General features: G+C 47.4%; 1 protein-coding gene across 1 annotated transcript in view; it reads left to right on the top strand.

Annotated features, from left to right (window-relative positions):
- LOC110532812 (guanine nucleotide-binding protein G(t) subunit alpha-2) overlaps positions 1–8,548 on the top strand; it is a 107,504-nt gene that overhangs the window by 26,304 nt on the left and 72,652 nt on the right. The gene's annotated exons all lie outside the window — the stretch shown is intronic.

The following is an 8,548-nucleotide window of genomic DNA, read 5'->3' as shown; positions in this document are numbered from 1 at the left end:
GACAAAGAGAGAGATAGAGAGTGATAAAGAGAGAGAGATAGAGAGTGATAAAGAGAGAGAGATAGAGAGAGGAAGGAGATAGAGAGTGATAAAGAGAGAGATAGAGAGTGATAAAGAGAGAGATAGAGAGTGATAAAGAGAGAGAGATAGAGAGTGATAAAGAGAGAGAGATAGAGAGTGATAAAGAGAGAGATAGAGAGTGATAAAGAGAGAGAGAGATAGAGAGTGATAAAGAGAGACAGAGAGAGAGATAAAGAGAGAGAGAGAGAGATAGAGAGTGATAAAGCGAGAGAGATAGAGAGTGATAAAGAGAGAGAGATAGAGAGTGATAAAGAGAGAGAGAGATAGAGAGTGATAAAGAGAGAGAGATAGAGAGTGATAAAGAGAGAGAGATAGAGAGAGAGAGATAGAGAGTGATAAAGAGAGAGAGATAGAGAGTGATAAAGAGAGAGAGATAGAGAGTGATAAAGAGAGAGAGATAGAGAGTGATAAAGAGAGAGAGATAGAGAGTGATAAAGAGAGAGAGAGAGATAAGAGAGAGAGAGAGATAGAGAGTGATAAAGAGAGAGAGATAGAGAGTGATAAAGAGAGAGAGATAGAGAGTGATAAAGAGAGAGAGAGAGAGAGAAGAGAGAGATAGAGAGTGATAAAGAGAGAGATATAGAGAGTGATAAAGAGAGAGAGATAGAGAGTGATAAAGAGAGAGAGATAGAGAGTGACAAAGAGAGAGAGATAGAGAGTGATAAAGAGAGAGAGAGAGAGAGTGATAAAGAGAGAGAGAGATAGAGAGAGGAAGGAGATAGAGAGTAAGAGATAGAGAGTGACGAAGAGAGATAGAGAGTGATAAAGAGAGAGAGATAGAGAGTGATAGAGAGAGATAGAGAGGAAGGAGATAGAGAGTGATAAAGAGAGATAGAGAGTAATAAGAAGAGATAGAGAGTGATAGAGAGAGAGATAGAGAGTGATAAAGAGAGAGAGATAGAGAGTGATAAAGAGAGAGAGATAGAGAGTGATAGAGAAGAGATAGAGAGTGATAAAGAGAGACAGAGAGAGAGATAAAGAGAGAGAGAGAGATAGAGAGTGATAAAGCGAGAGAGATAGAGAGTGATAAAGAGAGAGAGATAGAGAGTGATAAAGAGAGAGAGAGATAGAGAGTGATAAAGAGAGAGAGATAGAGAGTGATAAAGAGAGAGATAGAGAGAGAGAGATAGAGAGTGATAAAGAGAGAGAGATAGAGAGTGATAAAGAGAGAGAGAGATAGAGAGTGATAAAGAGAGAGAGATAGAGAGTGATAAAGAGAGAGAGATAGAGAGTGATAAAGAGAGAGAGAGAGATAAAGAGAGAGAGAGAGATAGAGAGTGATAAAGAGAGAGATAGAGAGTGATAAAGAGAGAGATAGAGAGTGATAAAGAGAGAGAGAGAGAGAGAGAGAGAGATAGAGAGTGATAAAGAGAGAGATAGAGAGTGATAAAGAGAGAGAGATAGAGAGTGATGAAGAGAGAGATAGAGAGTGACAAAGAGAGAGATAGAGAGTGATAAAGAGAGAGAGAGAGAGAGTGATAAAGAGAGAGAGATAGAGAGAGGAAGGAGATAGAGAGTGATAAAGAAGAGATAGAGAGTGATGAGAGAGATGAGAGTGATAAAGAGAGAGAGATAGAGAGAGTGATAAAGAAGAGATGGAGAGTGATAAAGAGAGACAGAGAGATAAAGAGAGAGAGAGAGATAGAGAGTGATAAAGCGAGAGAGATAGAGAGTGATAAAGAGAGAGATAGAGAGTGATAAAGAGAGAGAGATAGAGAGAGGAAGGAATGAGAGAGAGAGAGAGAGATAGAGTGATAAAGAGAGAGAGATAGAGAGTGATAAAGAGAGAGAGAGATAGAGAGTGATAAAGAGAGAGAGAGATAGAGAGAGGAAGGAGATAGAGCGAGAGAGATAGAGAGTGATGAAGAGAGAGATGAGATAGAGAGTGATAGAGAGAGATAGAGAGTGATAGAGAGAGATAGAGAGTCATAAAGAGAGAGAGAGAGTGATAAAGAGAGAGAGATAGAGAGTGATAAAGAGAGAGATAGAGTGATGAGAGAGAGAGATAGAGAGAGGAAGGAGATAGAGCGAGAGATAGAGAGTGATAAAGAGAGAGATAGAGAGTGATGGAGAGCGAGATAGAGAGAGGAAGGAGGATGGAGCGAGAGATAGAGAGTGATAAAGAGAGAGAGAGATAGCGAGGAAGGAGATAGAGCGAGAGAGAGAGAGAGAGATAGAGAGAGGAAGGAGATAGAGAGAGAGAGATAGAGAGAGGAAGGAGATGGAGCGAGAGATAGAGAGAGATAAAGAGAGAGAGATAGAGAGAGGAAGGAGATAGAGCGAGAGAGAGATAGAGAGATAAAGAGAGAGAGATAGAGAGAGGAAGAGGGATGGAGCGAGAGAGAGATTGTGATGCAATATACACCGTGCCAAAATGAACGTCCAAGATCAGTTTTCTTTCCCCCTTTACTAAGCTACTACTCCACAGTTCATAAACCTGGAAGGCACAGAAGCCACATACGCTTGTTACTCTCAGCCTGACGGTCAGGACAATATACAGAGCAGAGCCAAAACAGTAACCCAGCCCCAGTGCTGGAGGTCTGAACTCAGCCGCTGTTTCTGCCTCCAGGACACAATGGACCATTCAGGTGGAGCCTGAATCCCATCAACAGTACACTGGCCGTGCCAGCACGGGATTCAATGTCTCCATGTTGATTAATTAGAAATTACGGTAAGAAAACAATAACATTCTAACTACCATTAAGCCTGGGCCAAGGGGCTCATTGAACAGTACAAGCTAGGAGTGGAAAGATCTGTGATCTAGGAACATGTGAATTCAACATGGTTGAAACAGTAGACATCCAGACAGCCAGCCAGCCTGACCAACAGACAGCCAGACAGCCAGACAGCACAGCACAGCCCAACATCCGATGGATCACCCAGACAGCCAGCCCGACAGACAGCCAGCCAGAGACAGCTTCCGATCAACAGCCCAACAGACAGCCATACAGCTCGCAACAACAGAGAGCCAGACATACAGACAGCCAGCCAGACAGACAGACAGCACAGCACAGCCAGACATCCAGATAGATAGCCAGACAGCCAAATGAGCACAGCCTACCAGACAGACAGAGAGACAGACAGAACAACAGACAGCCAGACAGACAGCCAAACGGACAAGGACAAGCCAGACAGCCAGCCAGCCAGCCACCAGCCAGCCAGCCAGACAGACAGACAGACAGTCAGACAACCAGCCAGACAGACAGCCCGAACAACAGCCCGCCAGACAGACAGCCAAGAACGAACAGCCAGACAGCCAGACAGACAACAGACAGCCCGACAGACAGATGGATATGGTATTTATAATGACAGCCTCCGGATAATGGCCTGTTCAGGGGCAGAATGACAGATACCGTCAAACTGAGTGTCTGCCGGTGCATTGAAACTGTTCTGGCTCGTGATGACCCCCACGGCCCTGCGACAGCACTTTATGTTGGTGTTTCCCTTATTTTGACAGTTACCTCTGCGTGTGTGTGGAGGGCAGTCCTTCCAGTGGCAATAATGACAGCGCTAAGACTTATGGGCCTGTATGTACTGGATTGGTACGTGACTGCCCATCCACACAACACACACCAAGGGAAGCCGTCCCCAGCAGGTACGTTTCACACGGTGCTACATTTTGTCCCTGGCTCTACAGGGTAGCATCCATTATGGCTCTACCGGGTAGCATCCATTATGGCTCTACAGGGTAGCATCCATTATGGCTCTACAGGGTAGCATCCATTATGGCTCTACCGGGTAGCCTCCATTATGGCTCTACAGGGTAGCATCCATTATGGCTCTACAGGGTAGCATCCATTATGGCTCTACAGGGTAGCATCCATTATGGCTCTACAGGGTAGCATCCATTATGGCTCTACAGGGTAGCATCCATTATGGCTCTACAGGGTAGCATCCATTATGGCTCTACAGGGTAGCATCCATTATGGCTCTACAGGGTAGCATCCATTATGGCTCTACAGGGTAGCATCCATTATGGCTCTACAGGGTAGCATCCATTATGGCTCTACAGGGTAGCATCCATTATGGCTCTACAGGGTAGCATCCATTATGGCTCTACAGGGACACAGTTGGAAGAGACATGGTATCATGACAATAATCTGTACGGATCGTCAGATTCTGATTGTACTGTATGGAACCTCAGGTAATCAAATCTCAGATTTACCAATAGCTTAGACTTGACCCCGGAAACACAACAATGCCCCCTGCAAAATCATTGACTAGGACAATCAGTCAATCATGTCTCCAGTTAATACAAAACATTGGTGCCCAGAAACATATCTTGAGTAGAGTGTGGAACATAACATTGGTGGCCAGAAACATATCTTGAGTAGAGTGTGGAACATAACATTGGTGGCCAGAAACATATCTTGAGTAGAGTGTGAACATAACATTGTTCACAAGAAACATATCTGAGTAGAGTGTGGAACATAACATTGTTGGCCAGAAACATCTATTCTGAGTAGAGTGTAGAAACATAACATTGTTGGCCAGAAACATGTACTTAGTAGAGTGTCAACATTAACATTGTTGGCCAGAAACATGTCTTGAGTAGAGTGTGGAACATAACATTGGTGGCCAGAAACATATCTTGCATGTGTTCTGGCCAACTAGTCCATTTGGTAGATTAAAGTTCCACAGTCTGTCATGAGAGACTATGGGAAAATGATTACAGAACATTTCTATATTATATATGAACACATGGTCACTTCTCCATTATTTTGTTGGATTCAATTGTAGGTGAGGCTTGACAAGGAGGTGTTATGGTATTCCTTTGCTAATTAACTCCCATCCAATGCATAAGAACAATACATAGAATTGGAACATAGTCGGTCCTAACCCTAACCTTCATTGGGCTCTTTTCCTCCGAACCAGGGATGTTCTCTGGTTCAAGCCAAACGCTCACATTTAAAAAGCACACCTGAGAACTGACCTGACCTCTCTCTTCTATCTCACCCGAAGTTTGATCTAGGTCGTCAACAGTCCTCAGGAGGTAGCAGTTAAAATGAAAACCCTCTGATACTAAGAACTGATACTAAGGAGAGTAAAGGTCAAAAGGGAAGGGTCGTCGCTTCCTGTTGTTAGGTTCTTATTTTTTAGAGTAAATAACTCACGGACACTAGAGAACCTTTAACCAAGTTTAAATCTTCCCAAAGGTTCTGTACAGCTGTAATTCAGACAGCAAAATATTTCTCACCATCTCAGTTATATATATCCCACTTAAGACACTCCCCCTTCTCTCCAATCCTTGGTTCAACAGTAAAAGGGTACAGGATACCAAACAAAATCAAATCAAATGTATTTCTGTGGCCTCGTACATCAGCTGATCTCAAAGTTATACAAACCCAGCCTAAAACCCCAAACAGCAAGCAATGCAGGTGTAGAACCTGCGGTGGCTAGGAAAAACTCCCTAGAAATTTGATTTGATTTGATTTGATTTTGATTTGATTTGATTTGATTTGGGATCCAAACCCTTATTACTCTCTTAAGGGGATGTGACCTCACCTCCTGACCTCAACCCCTCCTTCACCTAATCCACAGATGTCCATATATTATTCCTGCATCAACACGGTTTTCTCCTACGTCCACCAAAACACATTCCAAAGCCACTCTGTATTTCTACAAATCTCACTCCTTAATATACGATGCGTCTGCTCTATCATGTCTTTCTTCTGTAATGTAGAAAATATCGACACTGTGTAATCAACCTCCTCAAAGAGAGGGCTGACCTCTGAACTCGTTCACACTACTGGTTTCCTGTTTTGAGTTTTGAGTACGTTCCCCAACAACACTCAGATTGCTGTATAAGTCCAAACCTGTACAGCTGTGGCTCCGGTGTCTCAGCGAGACTAAGCGTGGAGCCGGCAACACCATGAGGTTGTGGGCATTCATCAACGAGTATGTTTCCATTAACCATCAGCAGTAATGATAGCAAAGAGATTACTGATGCCATAGACTTGTGCAGCTAAGACTACCACAATGCACCAGTTTCTACTCCGGGGGAGGATTATATTATTACCGGAATATTAGCAAGTCACTTCTGGCGACAGGGTAGCAGAGGGTGAGGGAGGGAAGAGAGAGAGAGAGAGAGAGAGAGAGAGAGAGAGAGAGAGAGGAGGGAGGGAGGGAGAGAAAGAGAGAGAGAGAGGGTGAGGGAGAGAGGAGAGAGAGAGAGAGGGTGAGGGAGAGAGGGAGAGAGGAGAGAGAGAGAGAGAGAGAGGGTAAGGGAGAGGAAGGAGAGGGAGAGGAGAGAGGAGAGAGAGAGGGTGAGGGAGAGGAGAGAGAGAGAGGGTGAGGGAGAGAGAGAGAGAGAGGGAGAGAGAGGAGAGAGAGAGAGAGAGGGAGAGAGAGAGAGGGTGAGGGAGAGGAGAGAGAGGGAGAGGGAGAGAGGGAGAGAGAGAGAGAGGGTGAGGGAGAGAGGAGAGAGAGAGAGGGTGAGGAGGGAGAGAGAGAGGGAGAGAAAGGGAAGAGAGAGAGAGAGAGAGAGGGTGAGGGAGAGGAAGGAAGAGAGAGGGTGAGGGGAGGGAGAGAGAGAGGTAAGGAGGAGGAAGAGAGAGGGAGAGAAAGAGAGAGAGAGAAGGAAGGAAGAGAGAGAGAGAGAGAGGGTGAGGGAGAGGGAGAGAGAGAGAGGGTGAGGGAGAGAGAGAGAGAGAGAGAGGGTGAGGGAGGAAGGAGAGAGAGGGTGAGGGAGGGAGAGAGGGTGAGGGAGAGGAGAGAGAGAGGGAGAGAAAGAGGAGAGAGAGAGAGAGAGAGAGAGTGAGGAAGGAGGAAGGGAGAGAGAGCGAGAGAGAGAGAGAGAGAGAGAGAGAGAGAGATAGTGAGCAGTGAGAGAGAGAGAGAGGGTGAGGGAGAGAGGGAGAGAGAGGGTGAGGGAGGGAGAGAGAGAGGGTGAGGGAGGGAGAGAGAGAGAGGGAGAGAAAGGGAGAGAGAGAGAGAGAGGGAGAGAAAGAGGAGAGAGAGAGAGAGAGCGGGTGAGGGAGGAGGAAGAGAGAGAGGGTGAGGGTGAGGGTGAGGGAGAGAGAGAGAGAGAGAGAGAGAGAGAGAGAGAGGGTGAGGGTGAGGGAGAGAGAGAGAGGAGGGAGAGAGGAGAGAGAGAGGGTGAGGGAGGGAGAGAGAGAGAGGGTGAGGGAGGGAGAGAGAGGGTGAGGGAGGGGAGAGAGAGAGGGTGAGGGAGGGAGAGAGAGAGAGAAGAAAGAGGAGAGAGAGAGGGAGAGAAAGAGGAGAGAGAGAGAGAGCGGGTGAGGGAGAGGAGAGAGAGAGAGAGAGGGTGAGGGAGAGAGAGAGAGAGAGGGTGAGGAGAGAGGAGAGAGAGAGAGAGAGAGAGGAGAGGAGGGTGAGGGAGAGAGAGAGAGAGGAAGGAAGGGAGAGAAAGAGGAGAGAGAGAGAGAGAGAGAGAGAGAGAGAGAGAGAGCGGGTGAGGGAGAGGAGAGAGAGAGAGAGGGTGAGGAGAGAGGAGAGAGAGAGGGTGAGGGAGAGAGAGAGAGAGAGAGAGGAGCGAGAGGGTGAGGGAGGGAGAGAGAGGGAGAGAAAGAGGAGAGAGAGAGAGAGAGAGGGTGAGGGAGAGGGTGAGGGGAGGGGGAAGGAGAGAGGGTGAGGGAGGGGAGAGAGAGAGAGAGGGTGAGGGAGAGAGAGAGGGTGAGGGAGAGAGAGAGAGAGGGTGAGGGAGAGGAGAGAGAGAGGGAGAGAAAGAGGAGGGAGAGAGAGAGAGAGAGAGTGAGGGAGAGGGGAGAGAGAGAGAGAGAGAGAGAGGGTGAGGGAGAGAGAGAGTGAGGAAGGAGAGAGAGAGAGGGTGAGGGAGAGAGGAGAGAGAGAGAGAGAGAGAGTGAGGGAGAGGGGAGAGAGAGCGAGAGAGAGAGAGAGAGAGAGAGGGTGAGGGAGAGAGAGAGTGAGGGAGGAGAGAGAGGGAGAGAAAGAGGAGAGAGAGAGAGAGAGAGCGGGTGAGGGAGAGGAGAGAGAGAGGGTGAGGGAGGGAGAGAGAGAGAGGGTGAGGGAGAGAGAGAGAGAGAGAGGAGAGAGAGAGGGTGAGGATGAGAGAGGGTGAGGGAGAGAGGAGAGAGAGAGAGGGTGAGGGAGAGAGGAGAGAGAGGGTGAGGGAGAGGAGAGAGAGAGGGAGAGAAAGAGGAGAGAGAGAGAGAGAGAGAGAGAGAGAGAGAGAGTGAGGGAGAGGGGAGAGAGAGCGAGAGAGAGAGAGAGAGAGAGAGAGAGAGAGGGTGAGGGAGAGAGAGAGGGTGAGGGAGAGAGGAGAGAGAGAGAGAGAGAGAGAGTGAGGGAGAGGGGAGAGAGAGCGAGAGAGAGAGAGAGAGAGAGGGTGAGGGAGAGAGAGAGAGAGTGAGGGAGAGAGGAGAGAGAGAGAGAGAAGGTGAGGGAGAGAGGAGAGAGAGAGAGAGAGGGTGAGAGAGAGAGAGAGAGAGAGTGAGAGAAAGAGGAGAGAGAGAGAGAAAGAGAGAGAGAGAGAGAGAGGAGAGAG

This window comes from Oncorhynchus mykiss, chromosome 9 (assembly GCF_057628025.1).
Source record: "Oncorhynchus mykiss isolate SJ-2025 chromosome 9, ASM5762802v1, whole genome shotgun sequence".
Taxonomy (NCBI): Eukaryota; Metazoa; Chordata; class Actinopteri; order Salmoniformes; family Salmonidae; genus Oncorhynchus; species Oncorhynchus mykiss.
Note: the sequence above shows the minus strand (reverse complement) of the source record. Positions and strands in the feature narration are given on the sequence as shown.